This window comes from Anabrus simplex, chromosome 1 (genome assembly GCF_040414725.1).
Source record: "Anabrus simplex isolate iqAnaSimp1 chromosome 1, ASM4041472v1, whole genome shotgun sequence".
In the NCBI taxonomy this organism is placed as follows: domain Eukaryota; kingdom Metazoa; phylum Arthropoda; class Insecta; order Orthoptera; family Tettigoniidae; genus Anabrus; species Anabrus simplex.
This window is the reverse complement of record NC_090265.1, coordinates 1,791,403,746-1,791,427,704: the sequence shown is the minus strand read 5'-3', so window position 1 is coordinate 1,791,427,704 and position 23,959 is coordinate 1,791,403,746. Positions and strand designations below refer to the sequence as shown.

Below are 23,959 nucleotides of genomic sequence, written 5' to 3'. Positions count from 1 at the left end.
GAGTGGGGCAAGCACTGAACCTTGCAGGAGTCCATTGTTTAGTTTGCTGGGTTTACTGATTTCATCCCCCATGACCACACGAAATGTTCTGTCACTCAACATGTTATTTATAAGATGAGCCAGACTCCTACATGGAATCTCTTCATACTGTGTCGTAAGCTGCCTTTAAGTCAATAAATGCTACTGAAGTCTTTAGTCTTTGCTGGAATCCTGCTTCAATGAGGGTAGTTAGTGACAAGACTTGGTCAGCACAGCTTCTTTGTGGCCTGAATCCTGCTTGTTCAATAGGGATTGTTTCAAACACTTTTGTAGCAATTCTATTCAAGATTAGCCTTTCAAGTAATTTATAGCATACACTAAGCAGTGCTGTTGGTCTATAGCACTCTGTTGCATCATTAGGCTTTCCTGGCTTTAGGATTGCAATTATCTTACTCATTTTAAATAAGCGAGGTAGATTACCTGTTCTAAGAATGTAGGTTAGAAACTTAGATAACCATAATTTCGTATTTGCTCCACAATTAATTAGAAACTCAGGATAAATCCCATCAAATCCTGGTGCTTTACCAGTTTTTATGTCTTTTAAAGCTGCCTCAGTATCTTGCACACTAAATGGTCTCGTATATTCTGACTCAGGGGGGCTTGTGGACTTAAGACTTGTTTTTTGATGTTTCTTGTATGCTTTCTGTCTCTCAGTGTTCTAGACATATCAACTATATGAGCTGCAATTTTGTTTGGAGTAACTGGAGAACTTTTACGAAAGATGGAAGTGGCTCCACCAAGCTTCCGTAACAATGACCATGCCTTTCTGCTTGATTCTCTGAAATTCATAGATGTCACAGTTTCAGTCCATCTTTCTCTTCGGGCATTATCTAGATTATGAAGCAGTTCATCCCCGATTTCTTGTTCACCAGTGGCAAGGAATTCTTGGTATAAGTTTTCAGTTGCATCAGTCCAGCCAAGAATATACTCCTTTCTATAGCCTCTAGAAATGAATTTTTTGCTGTGGCAATTACAGCACCCACGAATCTCTCATAATTGTTACTTGTTGGTGTTATCCATCTAACATATTTACCAAGGTCACACGAGAACGCTTTCCAGTCTGCTTTCCTGAAGTTCCATGTTGGTGGTATCCATCTAACATATTTACCAAGGTCACACGAGAACGCTTTCCAATCTGCTTTCCTGAAGTTCCATCGTGGATGAGGATAAGAAGTTACCAGGGGTATTTGCATTCCAACCTCAAGACATACAGGACGATGTTGGCTATGTGGGAAATCTTAAAGTACTTTCCGTGATGTGAGCAGAGGTTGATTATTCTGATCACTGGAAACAAAACATAGGTCTGGGTTGTATTCCTGTTTCCATGCAGCAGATCTAAATGTTCCTCTATCCTTTGCATCAAATACAAGATGAATATTATGTTCCTCAGCCCAGTTCATGAGAGTTTCTCCATTAGAATCAGTGGCACTATATTTCCATTCTTCATGGTGACTGTTGAAGTCACCCACATAGATGGCTGGATGGTCCTGTACCTGAGTCATCTGGGAGGGCCATGGTGAAGATGGAGGCTTGTAGATGTTTATGATGGTGATATCTCCAACTTTGATAACGCTATGTATGTTGTCTTTTGAGTTAGCTGCGAGCAATGAGGCATTTTCAATAGTACTACGGACATACGTAGCTGTACCATTTGCATGGTGATAAGTTGCACCTACGATATCATATCCCGATATTAGCCCTCTCGTTTGTAATTGGTGTTCATCCGCACCATGTGTTTCCTGAATGGTAACCACATCGATTTTTCCATCTCGTAGGATTCTCTACAAGTATTGGCATTTGGATTTACTTATGCCTTATATATTTAGATGAAGGACTTTAAGTGTAGGCCCGAAAGTCTTTGCCTGTTGGTTCTAAAAAGAACCATTTGAATGATTTTTCATTGTCATGTAAAGTAGCTTTGTTCTATTACTGTACTGTATGCATTTTAGATGCCTTGTACTTGCACGGAAAGTAACCAATGCCCTTAAAACATTGTGGCTTATCAAACTTTCCTATGGCGAGGGGAGAAAGTCTCTCGCTTCTGTCTGTCTGTACTACAACACAGTACAGTGACTATCCTTGTACGATTTCCCGCCATGACACTTGTCCATGGCCGCCTTATCTCGTAATTTAGAAATGGTAACTCTTGTCGCGTCATGAAGTATTCTAAGGGCCGGTTGTATAAACATAGCTGATCCGAGATCAATTTTGATTCGAGATCAGAAAATGATCCTTTCCAAGGTGCTCGTTGTGTTATATAACGTTGATCTCCGATCTCATGATCCGGATCAACTTTGATCCATCATCATTTCACTTGGCAACGATGTAAACAGTGTGGGAAATTCGTAGTAATCAGGAGTAATTTCCCTAGCAGAAGTTTTCTATAATGAGAACTGGTTTGCAAACATGTACACAGTTATTTCAATCAATTTGATTCAGCATATAATAATATCTCATAATATGAATATATCTGATATAATAATGCAAAAAAAATTATATTTTCCCTTTCTTTTTCACAGTACGCAGACATCGTCTTAAATTTCACCTTGATCGTTGTCGTCAGTAAAATTATACAAATACACCGCAATTACCAAACAGATCACTTTTCACTGATCCAGAACACAAGCGTAAACAAAAATAATGCTAATATAAATGAAACAAGTACACGGTACAAATTGAACAACACGAAAGCGTTACAAACTGCAATCTCCAATAGCCAAAGGAAAATAGCCATACCACTACATTTTTCATTAGTAGTTCCCTAATGTACTCCTCGAACTGAGGATTCGTATTTCTTAATAACTGCAACGGACTAGTAATTTGAGATGTTTTACTTACACTGACCTCGCAACATGCATTGACAAAATTACTCTCGTAACTGCTGACGTGAAGTCCACAGATGAGAAGGTAACATAAATTACAGCTCCCTGCGAGATTTTTAATTCAAGAAGTCCAGATATTTTATGTTTAGTGGGACTGGGAGTCTATGAGACCTCACGTTACCGGTTAAAAGATAAAATAATATTTAAAAAAACAACGAAGAATCTGTATTTATTATTCAGCAGGCTTATATTAAATGCATACCGGTACCTAAGATATTTATTATTTAGTACAAATGTAAATATGAATGATAAATACTCCATAATTTCAGATTGGGTGTTCACTAACTGTTGGTGGGACTCCTGATTCAAAGTCTGACGAAAGAAATATTAACATTATAGCTGCAGTAAAAGATCAATTTGAGCCTGATGAAAATCCGTTTGATTCGAGTTCTGTTTTTTTTGATGATTCATTTTCCGTATTGGAAGATATATCTGCAGTAGAGGCGTCATGCTACGAAGAGATTGTAACCGAAACAGCTGCGACAGATTGACACAGATAGGTGGAATCAGTGACTAAAGCCAGCGATAACGTGGAAGTAAACGTACTAATCGAAATACTGTCAACTCCAGCACACCGAAGCACGTTAAAACTACAATAATAATAATAATGTTATTTGCTTTACGTTCCACTAACTACTTTTTCGGTCTTCGGAGACGCCGAGGTGCCGGAATTTAGTCCCGCGGGAGTTCTTTTATGTGCCAGTAAATCTACCGACACAAGGCTGACGTATTTGAGCACCTTCAAATACCACCGGACTGAGCCAGGATCGAACCTGCCACGTTGGGGTCAGAAGGCCAGCGCCTTTACCGTCTGAGCCACTCAGCCCGGCGTTAAAACTACAATGAATGACTGTAAATATATTATAGTCAGTTCATTATCACTTACTAATGTTTACGAAACTAATTTGTTGGAATCAGTTCTAACGGCACTAGCTGCAGTTACCAGTCGTTGCGCAACAATAACTGTTGTTTCGGAAACTCATTTTAAACGTATCACCATGTTAAGTCACTGAAAATCACGCATTTTTACAGATAAGTCATTCCAGAAACCGGCCATAAATCCCTGGAACATTGGAGTAAACTTCTCATTAGAGAGTCGCGAAGTCTACCTTTCATAACCTCAACAGTGTGTTTGGTTAGACGGAATCTCATTTTAAAAGCTTTGTAGCTAAGTTCTAAGAATGAGTTTCCTCTTTCGTGGAATACTTGAAGAGACCGCCGAAATTCTTCATTATCGTCATCGAAGAAAAATCGGAGAAGTCAGAAATCTGTACGGTAATTCAAAGACAGAATCGCGATAAAAATCCCTTCATCAGATTAAATACCGGTAATAATGCAGAGACTCTTTTTTAAATTTTCTTACCATGATTATTGTTATGGCACTATTTTTCACTACAAAAGCCTTTTTCTTTTCACGTTGATAAATGCGGCCTACAATACAAGAACACTACTTGATCCGGATCACAAGGCTTGATCCAAGGAATATGTTGGATCAATTTTGATTCGAGATTAAGGAAAAATGATCTCGGATCAACGTTTATACCACACAAATTTGAGGATCAACGTGATCTGGAATTAGTTTTACTCCTTGATCTAGGATCCACTGCTTTATACAACCGGGCCTAAGACCCATTAATGCATGCAATCACCTTGATTACTGTACCATTTGCATTTTTAGATGCCTTGTACTTGCACGGAAAATGCCTGATGCCCTTAAAACATTGTGGCTTATCAAACTTTCATATGGCGAGGGAAGGAAATCTCTCGCTTCAAGTGTGCATTGCAACACAGTATACGGTCCCCAACCCTTGTACGATTTTACGGCTGGCACTTCTCTCCTTTAAAACCGTAAGTCCGCTTGGGCTTGGCATTAAAAAACTAAAAAATGCTGTTTCATCGGCACTGACAATATTTTTCGGTGCGTACGAACTGATTATATGAGCCATGCTTTTTCGCTAACTGTCGCATCGTCACTGTTTGCGGATTATGTTTCTCTGCACACTGCCTGCTACGTGATCTTGTAGCGTTCCTTAAAATGCTGAATACAAAACAATTACTATTTCACTTGAAGTTAGCACATATGAAGCACGTTGTAGACACTGAAGTGAGTGAAAGTGTGGAAAGCTACCCCTGTACGTTCCGGGAGATGTGTTCGTTCATGACGCTTAGAAATTTTGAATTTAAATTACTCTGTAAAATACTATTTTTGTAAAATGTTGAGGCAGTTCTGAATTAAAAGTCTGAATTTTGGTAATGGCACCCACATTGTTCTTCTAATTATGAATTACAGTAGAACATTGATAATTCGAAATCGGTTAATTCAAAATCCTGCCTAATTCGAAGAAGGTCTCGTTCCTGGAAACATGAGATACAGTTTTGCAAGTTATTTAAATTGTTTAATTCGAAATACGGATAATTCATAATTCGAAGTACAATGTCGGCCCCATTACCGAAATTTAGACTTTTAATTCAAAACTGCCTTTACATTTTAAAACAGTAGTATGTTACAGAGTAATTTCAACTCGAAATTTATCCACGTCATAATAGAACGCGTGTTCCGGAATGTGGAGTGGTACCCTAGCTTTCCGCATTTACACTCACTTCGGTGGATCTACAGTGCGCTTCATGATTACTAAGTTGAATGAAATCGGAATTCTTTTGTATTCAAACTTTTAAGGAACGCCGTTAATATCACGCAACGGGCAGTGTGCGGGAAAACAGAATCCGCGAACACTGGTTGATGCCGACAGTTGACGAAAAAATAAACGTGGCTCATACAATAAATTCGTAGGCACCGAACAATACAAGGTGTGTTCAAAAAAAGACCGAACTGTGGCTAGAAAAACTTTTATTATGTAGCTTACATCATTTCACAGACTGCCCCCTTCAAAATAGTCCCCTGCACTATCAACAGCGTGTTGCCAACGTTTCTTCCACTTTTGGAATGCTTCCTGGAATGCACTTTCTTTGATGGCGCAAAGTTGCCTCGTCGCATTCTCCTTGATCTCTTCAATGTCTTGGAAACGATGTCCTTTCAAGGTGGTTTTCAATTTGGGGAATAAGAAAAAGTCTGCTGGAGCCAAGTCGGGAGAATAGGGCGGATGGGGGACAACAGGAATTTGGTGTTTTGCCAGATAACTGCGGACCGAGAGAGAGGCATGTGCTGGCGCATTGTCAGGGTGCAACATCCAGGATTTGTTTTCCCACAGTTCAGGCCTCGTCCTGCGCACAGCATCTCTCAAATGCGTTAAAACATTCTGGTACAGTTCTTTGTTCACTGTCTGGCCTCGGGGTACAAACTCGTGATGGACAATGCCTTTCCAATCAAAAAACACAATCAGCATCACCTTGATGTTTGAACGACTCATTCGTGCTTTTTTCGGTCGAGGAGAACCTTTCCCCACCCACTGTGATGATTGCCTTTTGGTTTCGACATCGTAACCGTACACCCACGTCTCATCTCCAGTGATGATGTTCTTCAGGAAGTTGTCATCAGCATCTGCGTTAGCAAGCATTTCCTGACTGATGCTGACTCGGTTCTCTTTTTGATCGTCAGTCAGCAAACGAGGGACAAATTTAGCACTGACGCGCCGCATCTGAAGTTTTTCGGTTAAAATTGCATGGCATGATCCTACGCTGATGCACACCTGATCAGCAACCTCTCGGACTGTCAAACGACGATTTCCACTAATCACTTCACGAACTCTCTCGACATGGCGGTCGTCTGTTGATGTGGAAGGTCGCCCAGGCCTAGGGTCTTCAGTGACAGACGTTCTACCGTCTTTGAAACGTTTAAACCACTCGTAGCATTGTGTACGACTCATGCATTCCTCCCCGTATGCTAGCTTCAACATTTCAAATGTTTCCACAAACGTTTTCCCAACTTTGATGCAGAACTTCACGCTCACGTGTTGTTCCTCAAGCATTATAGAATTCGACAAACATGTGACACACGCAATCTGAGGCTCTAACTCAACTGATAATGCAGGCAATGGAATGCGGAAAGCAGCGGTCTGTTGTCAGAAGTTGCCGCTAGGCACCGCCACAGTCACAACTCGCTCAATGTTGGGGTTTGCGCGCAATTTACAAAGTTCGGTCTTTTTTTTAACACACTTCGTATTGTCATTGCCGAAGAAACTGCATTACTTTATTTTAATGCGAGCCCAAACGATCATATGGTTTTAAAGGAGAAAGTGCCAGCCGGGGAATTGTACAAGTGTGAGGGCTCGGGGTCATTGTAGTGCGTTGCAATGCACATGGAAGCGAGAAACTTTATCCCCTCGTTATAGGAAACATCGATAAGCCACAATGTTATGGGCGTCGGGCACTTTCCATGCCAGTGCAAAGCATCTAAAAATGCAAACAGTACAGAAATCCAAAAAATAATGCATTTGCACAGGGTAACCAGCATAATTTATCCTCGTCTTTGAATTGTGTGATATTTTTCTTTCGTTGCGTGAGGTTATGTTTGTAAGTTATTTACCCAAGTGCATTATTTGAACATTGTAAATGCACCTTGTTGGATACAACTTGGGAATAGTTTTTTCCCATGGCATTTGAAAGGTTTAAACCATGAATCGAGGTGATTGCATGTATTAATGAGTCTTAGAATACTTTGTGACGCGGCAAGTGTTTACATTTCTGAAGTGCAAGAGAAGTGCCATGGCGGGAAATCGTACAAGGATAGTCATCGGAAAGTTCGATTTTAAGGACATCGGGCACTTTCTGTGTAAATACAAGGCATCTAAAACGCTTACAGTATAGTAATTCAATGAATAAAGTACTTGCACATGGGAGCCAGCATAGATTTCTTGTCTTTGAATTGTGCTTTTCTTTCTTTCGTTGCGTGAGGTTATGTTTGCCAGTGAGATATCCAAGTGCATTATTTGAATACTGTAAATGCACCTTCTTGGATACATTTTGGAAGTAGTTCTTTTTTCATGGCATTTGAAAGGTATAAACTGTGAATCAAGGTTAACTCCATGCAGTAACGGGCCTTAGAATATTTTGTAATGCAGCGAGGGTTGGTACTTCTGAATTGCGAATTGGCGGTTAATTCGAAATCACGTAATTCAAAGTCCGATTTTTGAGTCCCAAAGACTTCGAATTAACGAGGTTTTACTGTATCTGTATTTCGAATTAAACAATTTAAATAACATGCAAAGCAGTACCTCATGTTTCCGGGAACGGAAGCTTCTTCGAATTAGGTGAAATTTTGAATTAACCGATTTCGAATTATCGAGGTTCTACTGTATTGACTGGACGTTATACTTTCATATGATTTCAAACAGCTTCCATACTATCATAAACTTCAATGATTCCTTCATCTTTGACTCAAAATCCATTGAAAGGTTATAGTATCGAACCAAGATTTGTGGTTAGGGAATATCTCTTTCCAACAGAAAGTGGTGAGTATTCTGGGAAGGCGAGTTGAATTTTGCCAAGTGCTGAGAACAAGAAGTTACACGATGATGGTAGATTTGACGATATCCATCAAGGAATGCCTGTTTCGAAGTGTCGAGTGCCTTGATGTGAAGGTGTTTTATAAGAAAGTAGGCCATTAGTGACAGTATAATGAAGTGATGGACTTCATACAAGTGTATGCACCACAGGCAGGAAACAGGGAAGAAGATATTGAAGGATTCTTGGAGAAAATAGAAAAAGAAAATTTCAGGCGTGGAAGTGGTTATTATGGGAGATCTGAATGCACAGGTCAGAAACGAGAAACAAGGAAAGAAAGAAGTCATTGGACCATATGGATGTGGGGGAAAAAGAATCGCAAAGGAGAGGAACTAGTGGACTTCTGTAAAAAGAATGGACTTATAGTGGGTAATACGTGGTTTCAAAAGAAAAACAGCAGGAAAATTACAAGATATGGGTGGGGTGACAGAAGAATAAAAACAGTAATTGCTTACTTTTTGGTTGAGAGTAGAAATCACAGAAAGTTGATGGATGTGACAGCTTTACCAGGAGAAGCATTTGATTGGGACCAGAGAGTTGTGGTGGCAAAATCACGGTGGGGAGAAATGGAAAAACTAAGAAAGATAAGAGAAAGCAAAATAAAAGTATGGAAATTGAAAGACAAAAATATACAGGAAGATTTTCAGGCGAGATGGAAGCAACAAATCCCAGTTACTGAAGTGGAGTGGGCCAATTTAAAAAAAGGCATTTGTTAGTGCAGCAGAGTGTGCTTGTAGCAGGACATCTACAAGAGTGAAAGAAAAGGAGACACCGTGGTGGAATGAGTGAGGAAAGTGGTGAAAGAAAAGACAGCCTGGCGGCGAGAATGGAACCGAGATCAAACAGAACAAAGCAAAAAGAAGTATCTCAGCAGTAAACGGAGATGTTAGAAGGTGGTAGGAGAAGAAAAGAAGAGTTGGGAAGAATTTACACAAAAAATGGAAGCGGATGTAAGTGGCAGTAAAAGGATGCTGTATGGAAGAGATAAAGAGAAGATGGAAGGAGTATTTTAATACGCTATTGAATGTGAACAACTGTACTGGGGAGATAGAAGCAATACAGTGTGAGAACTTTACAACAGAGGAGGATATAACAATGCTGGAGGTGGAGTTAGCGGTACCAAAGATGAAGATGGGAAAAGCAACAGGGATGGATGAAATCAGTGTGAAAATGATGAAGGCTGCTGGACCTGTTGGTATGCAATGGTTGTACCAACTACTAAAGTGTGTGTGGAAACACAAATGTGTACCAGAAGACTGGAAAAAAGGGATAATAATCCCCGTGTTTAAGAAGGGGATGAGGAACGTTGTGGTAACTGTAGAGGAATCACACTTGCCATATAGCGCAGGTATTTACAATACTGGAAAGGATATTAAAAAGAAGAATGAGAAGAAAGATTGAAGGAGAGTTACAAGAGGAAAGTATGGCTTCAGGAGTGGAAGATCTACAGTAGACCCAATCTTTAACATGAGACAGCTGATGGAAAAGAACTGGGAATATGGAAAGGATCTGGTCATGACTTTAATACATACAGAAAAGGCATATGATAGTGTCCCCAGAGAGAAGGTTTGGGAAACCATGGTTAAAAAGAGACTCAGAAGAGAAATTTTAGAAATGGTGCAAGCAATGTACAACTGTGTTGGCAGAGTACTGACCCCAGTTGGAAAGACAGAATGGTTTAAGAATAAGACTGGACTAAGACAGGGGAGCGTGCTGTCATCTCTTTTGTTTATGATGGTTATGGATGAAAATGTAAAGGAAACAAAGGAAGCCTATGGAGATATAGAGATGAAGATACTGCTATTTGCAGATGATGTGATCTAGGGAAAGAACAGCAAAGAAGTACAAAACAACTAGATGTGCTGATCGAAAAAATTGAAAAGTGTGGCATGAAAATCAGTACAGAGAAAAGCAAGACTATGATGATGTCGAGAGGAAAAAGGCAAGGAAAGGGCACTGTGAAAATTTGAAGTCAGTCTGGAAATTGTGGACAGTGTTAAATACCTCGGAAGTGAATTAATGCAAAATGCTAAGGTGGACATGGAGATTAGCACGAGGGTACAGCAGGGTAATGCATTCTACCAAAGTGTAAGAAAATGTGTTTGGAGCAAAGAAGTTCCAAGGAAAAGTAAAAAAATAATGTACAAAATGTACCATGTACCCATACTGACTTATGCAGCTGAGACTTGGACTTTGACAAGCAGGCAAAAGAGTAGAATTCAAGCCAGTGAGATGAAATTCCTAAGAACTACGATGGGTCAGACAAGGAAAGACAGAGTGAGAAATTAAGATGTTAAGAAGGAAGTTTGGGATAGGACAGCTAAATGAAAAAATGAAATGTCGTATGGCTTTTAGTGCCGGGATATCCCAGAACGGGTTCGGCTCGCCAGGTGCAGGTCTTTCTATTTGACTCCCGTAGGCGACCTGCGCGTCATGTTGAGGATGAAATGATGATGAAGACAGCAGCACATACACCCAGCCCCCGTGCCATTGGAATTAACCAATTAAGGTTAAAATCCCCGACCCGGCGGGGAATCGAACCCGGGACCCTCTGAACCGAAGGCCAGTACGCTGACTGTTCAGCCAACGAGTCGGACACAGCTAAATGAGAGAGTTAAAAAGAATAAACTAAGGTGGTTTGGACATGCAAAGAGGATGGAGGAAAATAGAATTCCAAGACAGATGCTGGAGGCAAAGTGCGAGGACAAGAGAGCAAGAGGAGGACCTAGAACAAGGTGGATTGAATCAGTAAAGAGCGGCATAAGAAGATGAAATTTAGACTGGGACAAGATCGTGGAAGAGGAATCGTGGAAAGTAAGGGGAACATGGAGAAGTGCCATAAATACCCCGACCTGGCAGGAGCTGGATAAGGGGAAATGGTGATGATGTTGCGTGTACCAATTGAGATCTTCTGTATAACTATTGAAAATAAATGAAATTACACACAACGTTTTTCTCTCCAACTCTTCTTTACGTCAACCCATTTCAACATTAATAAAGAGGTAAGTGTTTTTACACACTTCGAATTCCCTTTAAACTCTCCTTTCATTCAATTTCATTCATTAACACGTAAATTCTCCTATTATTACAGACTTCATAAATGTCACAAAATTAAACCTAAAAATTTTAATTTGCCACTGCATCTTGTTTTTGTCCAAATTCTGGACTACAAGATCGAGTCCTTTTATTGGTACAGCCAATAAATCGGGCCTTAACACGTTGGCTGCCAAATCTATACCTGCCCCCTTCATGCCGGGCTCAGCTCGGCCGGTGAGCGAGGATCTCACAGCGTAGATCGTTCGCTTATCGGCTGCGCGAAATATTTTAGGTGCAAGGATAGATGAAGAACTAGTGGCAAATGAAAGAAAGGCTAAATAGGGTTTATACATTTATTAAAACTACCGCTCTTTAAATTTAACAAAAAATTTACAAAATCTAGGAAATCTTGAGTAAGTTTTCTTCCATTATGACGTTACTAACATGGACACATCTTCGATTAATGGATCAACAGAAACCTGAATCTGCAAGTATAACGTAGAATTTCTAGTTAAAATTCAATTAAATGATAAATAATAATTGTTTTGATATTATTTCCTTCAATAATAATTGAATTATTTGAAAATTAAAATTTATCCTTTCAATGGATTTCATTAGAATCGTATTGGAAAATGATCATTTTCTCTCCATTATAAAAATTAAAATAAAATTTTTCTTCCATAAATTTATGATCATATCGTCTTCCCTAGACTTTAAACTTATTAATCAACTCATTTACATAATTATTTACTGACTAATTCTCACATAATAATTTTACATTTGACCCCATGTCAACCTACATTTCAGTCGTTATCTCGTAGTAATGGGTTATATTACATTTACAATTTCCATTTGTTGAATTCAATCCACTGATATGGCCTTTACTTATATGATCTCATTCGCTAGTTAAGACCCTATTCCTCCTTAAAGACTAATAAAATTCATTAACGATTCATATTATGTTAATCAGTAAAGTAATGAAGTCGGCGTAAAATCAGCCAAAAATCACGCGAATAGCGAAGAGCATCATCACAAATATGGACAATAAAAATCACACTAGGCAAAATATAGACGAATCACACACACTACATTCACACAAAGGTACACGGGGAAATTATAGACATATTTACGTGAATGCTAGCCTTTGATTATTATTTTTCAAGATTACTCAGAGTCAGGAAATATCATTACGATGACAATATCATGAAAATTCCTCTCGTCAACCTGAGATGTGATAGAGCATAGATTGTCACTTCACTGAGGAATCTGATCATACGACGATGTTCATGGGAGTATTACGAATAGAAATCATCCAAAATATTGGTTAAGAATGCCTATAACACAAGTCAAAATCAACAATACGCGCACGCGGTTCATGAGCTATCGTATTTATTTTTATTCTCCTACCGTAATTATAACTCTCAATTAATCTGCGCTCACACTGAAGAAGTTGTGTCAGATAACACATTTTCTTCTCAAATTGACTTAACAATGGATGCACAAATTATCCTCTAAAATTATAATGTCCATCCAGAAGTCAATTAATTATAATAGCACAGCAAAATATACAAGTGTATCTTTCGGATACTGCCATCTTCCAGGCCTATATTTAAACAAATTGAGCACATCTTAATCTTGTTCAATAATAAATATCATTATGCTCATGACCTTAGAAATTCCTTTAACCGGTAATGAAGTTGATTTAATTTTATTCTTCTTCTTCTTATTATTATTATTCCTGGCCGCGCAAGATCACACATGCGGAAGCTACTGTATGATAAGATCTAGATGACTCTAACGCACTCAAATTCAACAACATGTCGTACAATTGAAGAATGAAATCTCACGTAATGAAATTTACGAAATTACTGTCCCATTTGATTTTAATTCAAATGTAAAATCATTTAAACCATTCTAGTTTAACGTTGGGGTCAAGTTAAATTTATCTCACCTGCCACAACGAACTCGGGACAGTTGAAATGTCTCTCGATGACATTCACTCCAAAACAAACTAACAGATTCCAAACACACATACAACATCACTAACTACTGTCACCAAAGAAAGAAGAAATAGAAATTTCTAACTATGACTAACTAATAGAAATTATTAAACAAATAAGTAGAGGCTATATCATTACAACTTTACATTTACAGAAAGAAAGAAGAATAACAATGTTTAAATATTACTTGAGTGACTGTCGATGGTTGAAGTAGGCTGATGACCTAGTGCATTACCACATCTTGTCCCATCGAATCTGGTCTCGTCCGCGTCTGAGGTGCCTCACGTGTTACTCGTTCATTGAGGACATATTAGCGCGCAGGAAACGACAGCATTCTTGTTGTAGAAGGACTGGCATCTTGACTTGCGCTCGAACCAACAGTCTCCTCTGTAGAAGTTCCTCGTGAGAGCTGAACCCCCCCAAAAAAAAAAAAAAAGTCTTAGACAAGTCCAGGACACACACCGACGATTTACGAGATGGATGGAATGACTTAACTTTTATTTTCTCCCTTTAACTGTAGGCAAAATTTCAAGAATGTCTGAACTGCTATCTGTTATGCGTTGGAGGCTTTAAATGAAATGAAGTTCTCCAGTGAAGCAAAGTACATCTTGTCTCGTCTGCAGCTGTAGTCAGAATAATCCCCCAGTCGTTGATTTCAGAGGTAGAATCCCAGGGTAAAATTTCCTTAGGAAATACCATAATTTCGTCTTCTTAAGATAGAGGTGTGTCCTTTAATTGCATTTGATTGGTTATCTCCTTACATTTTCACGAAGATTATCATCTGATTGGCTGCCATAGTTCCACGTCACATAACCTTGCCAGTATCGATCAACTGAAAGACACATATTTCGCCTCGCCACGTGGTACGCACGGCTGGTTGAAGGTCGGTCGTCTAACAGTATTTCCGCTTGTCTCCCTTGCTCGCTGTCAGCTGGAATTCCCGTCCACCTGGCGACTAGCTCTCGCCGACACGAAGTGATGAAATTCACTTCCTGGCATACGAAATAATGTTCCAACTTAATGCAGGAATGAAATATTCTCCCTTAATAAAATTTTTACCATTTTTAAAGGGGACAATATTTAACACAGCTACTTACCATCAAGCACTCTTCTTCACTCGTGCTTCTAGAAGACTGCAGTTTCATCTCTTCACATGAGTGTTTCAACAGTCTAACAATTTTTATGCCGACGTTTGAACTGTTTAATACCCGATAAATTTTCTCTAACACCCTCAACCGTCAAAAGGCCCCGCTTTACTTGTTTCAACGTAACAATTTATTTCAAACCTCACTTGAAGTGAGCAACGGAAACGTCTCTTTACAAAATTTACGTTCTTTAAAAACTACCAGTATACAATTTCTTACCAATTTTTAAACAAGGACATTCATAAATTTACGACTATTTGTATATTAGACTTTATTAAGACTTCATTTTAAGAGTATCAAAACTATTGTCAACCATTTCACTCACCATTTGAAACACATTTCCAACATCATCTTCATATTCATATGTAATGTAATTACAATAAGGTACCTGATTAATTAACTTTCAGATTGAGACTAGGCTGAAGATGCCCTTAATTAAAGGGCAAAACATGTCCCTATAGTTTTATTTACAAATTTAATTCTTTATTAACATCTCTTTTTATGTATTGAATAGGTGGAATAATTAAACTTTATTATTTATTTGACTTCATTGTACATTTCAATACGGACCAAAATGTGAGAATTATAACATGTAATAAGCACTCTTATCAACTGGCTAAAATTTTCAGGAAAAAGAACATCAATGTTGCATACAAAACGGATAAAATACTAATAAGATAAGTTTCAATTCAGATAAGAGAGAGAATAAATGTATATTTAATAAATCAGATGGACACTGGAGAGTAGTTTCTAATGAAACAGTCTACAAGGAAATAGAACCAGTAATGAGCACAATCAGGAAGAAACGCATTTCATTTTTTGGACATCTAATCAGGACACCAGAGAACAGGATCATCAGGAGAATAATAGAAAAATTATGGAGTAGCAAGTGCAACATTAAGTGGATTACAGAAATCAAGGAAGATATGGATGAACTACAAATTACAGTGGAAGACCTAAGAAACAAAACCGACAAAATCAGGAAACTCACAGACAAGCAAACCAGAATCAACAGACAATAGGAAGGGTGATTTCCGATAAAGAAAGAAGGATGAGATCAGAGAGAATGAAGAAGTACGAGGCTGACAGGAAACTGAAAAATTCTTTGCATAAAGTTGGCTAGAGAGGTCCATTGAAAGCCATAAAATGTAAATAATTTTTAAAAATCAGGAATTTACAAATTAACATGCCAAACATATAAACGATACATAGGACGGTCTGGAAGAAGTTTATAAGGTACAAAGAACATGTTAATTCAGTCAAACATAAAAGATATTTGGCAATGGGAGAACATATGGTTGAAAAGAATCGTAAATTCACAGACATTTCTAATGACATGAAATTATTACATTCGGCCAGAAAGGGAAAATTAATGACCGTTTTGGAAAGTTCTCGGAATGTACTAGAATTAAGTATCTTATCTCGGTGGAGCTGCTTTTATTTTTCAACATAGTCTACCTGTAGACTAATGCATTTGGTCCAGCGATGTTCCAATGCCTTGATCCCATCTCGAAAATGAGATTCCTCCAGGCCTGCAAAATACCTCTCCAATTCGGCTGTCAGTTCCTCCCTTGTAGAAAATCTCCGTCCTCCGAGGAAAATTTTCAGCTTGGGGAATAGATGAAAGTCTGATGGTGCCAAATCAGGTGAATAAGATGGATGTGGCAACAATTCGTACCCCAGTTCATGAAGTTTTGCCATGGCAATAACACTTGTGTGCGGCGGAGCGTTGTCCTGATGAAAGATGACCTTTTTCCTTGCCAAACCAGGCCTTGTTTCGCGTATCTTTTACTGTAGTTGGTCTAGGAGGTTTGCATAGTATTGCCCCGTAATTGTTTGGCCAGTAGGAAGATAATTTATCAGCAGAATACCTTTTGCATCCCAGAAAACTGAGGCCATGACCTTTCCAGCCAAATTGCACTGCCGTTGCTTTCTTTGGTGGTGGTGAATCAGCATGTTTCCACTGCTTTGACTGCTGTTTTGTCTCTGGGGTATTGTAGTGAACCCAAGTTTCATCTGTAGTCACAAACCGGCGCAAAAAATCTTGTTGGTTGCACTGAAAACGGGCCAGACTTTGTTTGGACATTTCCAATCTGGTGCGTTTATTGTCCAATGTCAAGAGCCGCGGCACCCATCTTGCAGATAATTTTTTCATACCCAATTCTTCGGTTAAAATACAATATACCCGTTCAGAAGACATCCCTACAGCTTCAGCAATCTCCCGCACTTTCAGTCGACGATCCTTCATGACCATTTTATGCACTTTTGCGATAAATTCTGGGGTCGTAACACTTTTTGGCCATCCACTACGCGGATCATCATCCAAGCTCTCCTGACCAAATTTAAACTCGCTGGTCCACTTAGCAACAGTTGAAAATGAAGGAGCAGAGTCCCCCAGTGTGTTCTGAAAGTCGGCATGAATTTCCTTTGCTTTCATACTTTTCTTTACGAAGTATTTATCACTGCTCGAATCTCAGTTTTTTCCATTGTCACAAATCACTACGCAGGAACAACAAAGAGTCGTCACTACCACACTCCTGCAGCTAGAGCACTGACGCGCCACGTGTTCACTCCCAAAGGATGTGCGATTATTGCGCGGGAACCTCGTTGCTCTAGTACTGACATCTAGCGGTGATTCCGAGAACTTTTCAAACCATACTCGTACACAAAGAAAAAAAATTTTGAGTCAAGTTTAAATGACAGAAGTGCAGAAGATAACCCACTGTATAGACTAGCCTATGATCATTTAAGGAACGAAAATAAGAAAAAAAGAACAACAACTGGAACTTAAATTTATATAGTACCTATTCTCATTGAGTTCAACAAAATTTTATGTATTGATCATTTTTATAATATTTCATAAGTTTTCTTTACTCATTGATATGGTGTATTAGGACACAATACCTCTTTGAATTGTAAAACAGAAGATTGTGTTATGTTGTTTTATTCTTTGATCTGACCACTGATGAAGGGAATGGTTGAATTCCTGAAACATGTTTGGTTGAATAAATAATTTTCTTTCATTAATGAGTGTATTGACAAGGCTGATACAAAAATAACTATTTTAAATATTTCTGTACTACATTCAAACTAGTCAATACAGATCATACAATCGTTTTAACCTATCATGGTTAAGTTTATGAATGGACCTTGGCAATTCGATCTATGGTGTTGTGATTGTAAGGCAGGTAGGCAGTTCCCTACACTTCTTCCTTCTGTGAGCTTTGCTCGGTCGTTTCTCTGGGATGCAGGGCTCTATGAATCTGCAAATTGCTGTAACCATTACTGTTGAACGTGACTTTGAGTTTGTCCATCTCCACCTGGATATTTGATTGCTCACAAATTCGTCTTGCCCTCTTGGTGAGTTGCAAGTGACTAATGTATTGAACAGGTGCATCATAATAAAACTTTGTTATTGTAAAAAAACTCGTGAGTGTCATGAGAATGCCTTGTTTTTGTGCTGGATGGTGGTGAGAATCTGCATGAAGATAGCAATTTGTGTGGGTAGGCTTACGATAGACGGTATTTCCTAAGGATGATAAAGATGTTGATTCCCACAGGGAACCTGAATATTTGTTCCGAATGAGTAAATTTATAATATCAATATAGTTGGTCCGATATTGGACATTATAAATTTTCCAGCTAACTCATTCCTGGTTGCCAGCATTTTTCCCCCATGTGTTAAGTTGGGCTCATCAGTTGGTAAATAGCACACCTACCAAGACGCATGGCTAGTGCATACTGTGGAGCCCACTGCGTTGACTACTTGGAGCCACTGGCAGTGCCAGTGCACTATGAGACACTTTGTCTCATTTTCAAAAATTGCTGGCTGCCTGGCCATCAGATGATAATGATGTTGATTTCCATAGGAAACACAGTGGCCTCCATGGTATGCACTAGCCATGCGTCCTGGTAGGTATGCTATTTACCAACTAATGGGCCCAACTGAGCACACTGGGGCAAAACCCTGGCAACCAGGAATGAGTTAGCTGGATAATTTATAATGTCCAGTAACGGACCAGGTAGCAGGTAATGCAGTGCAGGTAGCAGGTAGGGACCCTCTTCGGAGGCAGCCCTACCCAGGGAGTGGCGCCCTTGCCTTTGTGAGTCCCAGAGCACACTGACCCGGTGTGTAACATCTGGTATGGGTCCCAACTCAGGGTTACGAGTGAAGACCTCAACGGCATCTACGGCGGAGAAGGTGGACTATAGTACGGTCGAGGTGGCGGAAGGGGCAAACCCGTAGCGTCTGAACTCCAGAGGAGTGGTTGCGAAAGTTGTCTGTCTCCATGTTAGGGGCGGCCTAATTTTGAACCTGGCAGTAGGTATAAAATGCCTTTGGGTGTGGCGAGCCCATCGTGACAGTAGCCTATATGGACAAAGCAGATATGCTGCCTCGGAAAAGGTTAGGGCAGCCCCTGCTAAAAGCGACATGCAGCTCTTCAGATGCTGGGGGAACTGTGATAAATGGGCAACCAGCACCAAACTACATCAAGATTGCGACAGTAAATGTCCTGACACTGACAGGAAAGACAGAAGAACTGGTTGACTTCATGATAGAAAAAGATACAGACATACTTGGACTGTGTGAGACCAAGAAGAGGGGTACGGGGGAGATTCCTCTGAGAGAAGGATACAGGCTGTATTACAGCGGAGGACCTAAGGCAAAAAATTGAGTGACCATCATACTTAGGAAAGAAATCCAAGGATATGTGGAATATACAAAATGCGTCAGCGATAGGATGATGGTGATGAGACTCCAGTTTGAAAATGGTGTGAAAGATCTATTTCAGTTGTATGCCCCACAAACGGGTTGTATAGATGAACATCTAGAGGACTTCTTAGAGGAAGTGGAGAGACAGATAGAAGATAACGAAATGCTATTGATGGGAGATCTAAATGCACAGGTTGGAATGGAAAGACAAGGAAAGGAAGATGTTCTAGGGTCCTGGATATGGAAATGTAAATCCAGAAGGCACGTTGTTGGTGGATTTTTGCATGAGGAACCAAATGATTGTTGAAAACACCTGGTTTATGAAGAAGAACAGTCAGAAGATTACAAGGTGTGGTTGGGGAGACAAACAAAGGCCATGATTGATTATATAATCGTAGAGGAAGAACATTTGAAGAACCTTGTAGATGTTACAGCCATGTCTGAGGAAGCCTTTGGTGGAGATGATAGAGTTGTGATAGGAAAAGTGAAAGTGGGAAAGATTGAAAAAAAAAAAAAAAAAACCATTAAGAAGAGAGAAAAGAATTGAAGTATGGAAGTTGAAGGAGAAAAGCATACAAGAAGAATTTCAAAGGGAAATAATACCCTTGGTACCCAGGATGGAGGTGGGGAATGTTGAAGATGAATGGAAAAGATTTAAGGAAGCACTGGTTGGATGTGCAGAAAAGGTATGTGGTAGAACATCAGGAAATGTGATAGACAAAGAGACACACTGGTGGAATGATAGGCTAAAGATTAAAGCGAAGGAAAAGAAAATGGCATGGAAAGCATGGAAAACATCTAAGACTGAAGAAAGTAGAAGAAACTTTGTGGAAGCAAATGAGTTGGCCAAGAAAGTAGTGGAGGAAGAAAAGAGGAAGAGCTTGGCCTTATTCACACAGAAATTGAGAGATGATATGCACGGCAGCAAGAAATTACTGTATGGCATCTTAAGAAGCAAAAAGAGAGATGAAGCAAACACCAGATTTGTGAAGGATGAAGGCGGCATAATATTAACAAAACCAGAAGAAATAAGAAATAGATGGTGAAAGTATTTTCAAAAGTTGCCGAACATAAGAACTAATAACAGTCATTCAGTGGACGACCAGAAAAGGCAATTAGTTGATGAAGATACGGATAAAGAAATTATAATGAATGAAATTGAAATGGCAGTAAGAAAGATGAAGAATGGAAAAACTGCTGGAAAACATGGAATTTCAGTGGAATTTCAAGGCGGCTGGAGCTGTAGGCCTGCAGTGGACATATCAGGTTCTCAGGAATGTCTGGGAGAATAAGGAGGTCGCTGAGGATTGGCAAAAAGGAATAATCATCCCAATTTTCAAGAAAGGTGATAAGAAAGTTTTGAAGAACTACAGGGGAATTACTCTAATATCCCATGTTGCTAAGATAATGGAAAGGATACTGGAAAGTAGAATAAGGTTGAGGGTTGAGAATCAGATACAGGAAAATCAGTTTGGTTTCAGAAGTGGAAGGTCAACAATAGATCTCATTTTCACTATGAGACAACTAATGGAAAAGCAATGGGAGTGCGGGAATGATATGGTGATGACATTCATTGACATTGAAAAGGCATATGATAGTGCCCCAGGACTAAAGTTTGGGACAGTCTGGTGCAAAAAGGAATTGGACAGGGATTAATAAAAATGATCATGGCAATGTACAAGGAATGTTTTAGTTGCGTGCAAGGACAAGTTGGTTCAAAATAACTTGTGGTCTGAGACAGGGAAGTGTTCTATCATCAATCCTGTTTACAGTAGTAATTAATTACATCATGAGAGCAGCAAAAGCATCATATGGAGGAAGAAAAATGAACATGTTGTTATTTGCAGATGATATTGTGATTTGGGGAGAAGACTACAGGAAGGTTCAAGAACAGTTGTATTTAGTGAATGGGAAGAGCGAAGAATGTGGATTGAAAATAAGTGTAGAAAAGAGTAAAACTCTTGTTGTGAGTAGAGGGGAGGAAAAAGGGAAAGGTCAGATTAGACTTGCAGGCAAGCCCCTGGAAGTACAGTGGAACCTTGGATTGCGAGTAACTTGGTCTACGAGTGTTTTGCAAGACGAGCAAACATTTTAAATAAATTGTAACTTGACAAGCGAGTGAGGTTTCGCAATACGAGCGTCACGTGTACGTACGTTTCAACCTCCCCTGTGCCTTTGTTTTCCCCTTCCCCTGCCACACTCTTTCCTGGGAAAGTGTGTGTAATCATTTCCCGCGCTGGACTTCAGTTGGCGTGCCTCGCTCGCATAGTCAACACCGTACGAGTGTACATGTTTTGTTTCTGTCATTAGTGATATAACTGTTCCGCAACGATGGGCCCTGTGAACAAAAAGAAGGCCAAAAAGGAATTTGGTTGGACGAAGGAGATGATTACAATGGAATTTAAGAAGGAAATGATTGAAAAACACGAACGAGGTATGCGAGTGGGTGATGTCGCGAGATTTTATAACAAGTCTATGTTTACAACAGGAGGAGGTTATGGAGATCTCGTCCGAGGATGAGGAGGAGGAAAAGTCAATGGAATCTCTCACTTCAGCTGAGATTCCCTCACACCAACAATGATTCTATTGTAAGGTAAAGTGCAGCGTAATTGTTTTACGTTATATTTTGTTTTGGAAATGTTATGCGAATAAATATTTTTGTGGGCTTGTGTTGTGGACGAATCATCCGAGTTTCAATAGTTTCTTATGGGCAAATTTGCTTTGATATACGAGCGATTTGGATTAAGAGCATGTTGCCGGAACGAATTATGCTCGCAATCCAAGGTTCCACTGTAGTGGACATGTTCAAATACCTGGGAAGTGAATTAATGGCGAATGCTCGATTGGATGCTGAGATTAGTAAGAGGATTCAAGCTGGAAGTTGTTTCCATCATAGTGTAGGAAACATGTTATGGGGCAAAGATGTGCCAATGGAAGCAAAGGAAACTATGTTCAAGATGTATTACGTACCCATAACTTACGGAGCAGAAACTTGGACAATGACAAAGAAGGATGAGAGTCGAATACAGGCAGCCGAAATGAAGTTTTTGATGAGTATGATACAGAAGAGTAGAAGAGGCAAAATAAAGAATGAGAAAATCCGTGAAGGAATTGTAGTGGAAAAAATGAATAATAGATCAGAAGAGCCGACTAAGATGGTTTGGGCATATAAATCGAATGAGTGACGAAAGAATGCCTAAAAAGGTGATGGAAATGCAAGGAAGGAGAGGCCGTGGACGGCCACGATTGAGATGGAAGGATACCATCCAACACAGTATTATAGAAAGAAACCTGGACTGGGGCACAGTGTTGGAGGAAGAGTGGTGGAAATACCGAAGAAAGTGGAGAGGAACCATATTTGCCCCTCCCCAGCTACAGCTGGATAAAGGGAAATGATGGTGATGGTGAACGGACCAAGTATATCGGTATTAAATTTACTCATTCAGAACAAATCTTCAGGTTCTCTATGGCAATCAACATCATCATCTGATGGCCAGGCAGGCATCAATTTTTGAAAATGAGACAGTGTCTCATAGTGTATTGGCACTGCCGGTGGCTCCAAGTAGCCTACGCAGTGGACTCCACGGTATGCACTAGCCATGTGTCTTGGTTGGTGTCCTATATATCAACTGATGAGCCCAACTTAGCACACTGGGGCGAAACGCTGGCAACCAGGAATGAGTTAGCTGGAAAATTTATAATGTCCAATAATGGACCAACTATAATTGTATTATGTCCTAAGGAGCCGTCCAGTTTCTTTTTTACTAGAGCATCCAAGAAAGGAAGGCATCCGTCTGATGTGTTTGCTTAGGTATTGAGCCAGAGCATATGTAGGAGAACCTATCGCACTAACAATAGGTCTGAGGGGAACGTTATGTCGATATGGATATAGTTAGATGTAAACAACATTTGCTTTGGTATCATATTCGAAGTACTAGTTTCAGCTTAGGGTTCAATGTCCGCCAGAGCTTTATCATGGTGCAATTAGACTGGTTGTTGTCAATGGCAATGGCAAGCCATCCTTAGCTGGTCACTATATTCAGCAAAGGTAATCGTTATGTTTTTCGGAAGAAGTTCATGGTGAAGAATCCCATCTTTGTTCCACCAATACACACAACATGATTATCTGTGGATGGGCACTATCCTTGGACGGGGAGTTGCTTTTTTTTTTTTTGATGGGCTGTGCCACTCTTTCTTTTTCATGTTGACATTCAGGCATCATTTCTTGTCACCATTGACAATGTTCGAAAGGAATGCTTTGTGCCTATCACAAGCCAACTGGTGCCAGGCAAGCAGTGACGAACAGATGTTTACTTGTTGATTTTTGTTACTGTCACCTAGCACATGTGGTACCCATATACCCAATATCTGTACCTTACCCATTGAATGCAAATGGCGTACAATAGTTGACTGATCACATTCAAAAACTTGCGCCATTTCCCGTGTTGTTTGATGAGGATTCTCATGAAGCAACTCATTCAAGCGATTTTTGTCAAAATCTGAAGGTCTTCCAGAATGTGGATCATCATACAAGTCAAACCATCGTGCTCGAAAGCAGGAAAGCCATTTTTGTGCTGTTCCTTCAGCAATTGCTTCATTCCCGTACACCTCACAAATTGTTCTTGCTTCACAAATTGTTTTCGCAGCTCCTGCTGCACTGGATCATCGGTTAAACTCAAAAGA

The 23,959-nt window shown here is 39.6% G+C and overlaps 1 protein-coding gene across 2 annotated transcripts in view; it reads left to right on the top strand.

The window, feature by feature from the left end:
* The window catches only part of LOC136858771 (tubulin polyglutamylase ttll-4), a 407,488-nt gene that overhangs the window by 54,875 nt on the left and 328,654 nt on the right, over window positions 1–23,959 (top strand). The gene's annotated exons all lie outside the window — the stretch shown is intronic.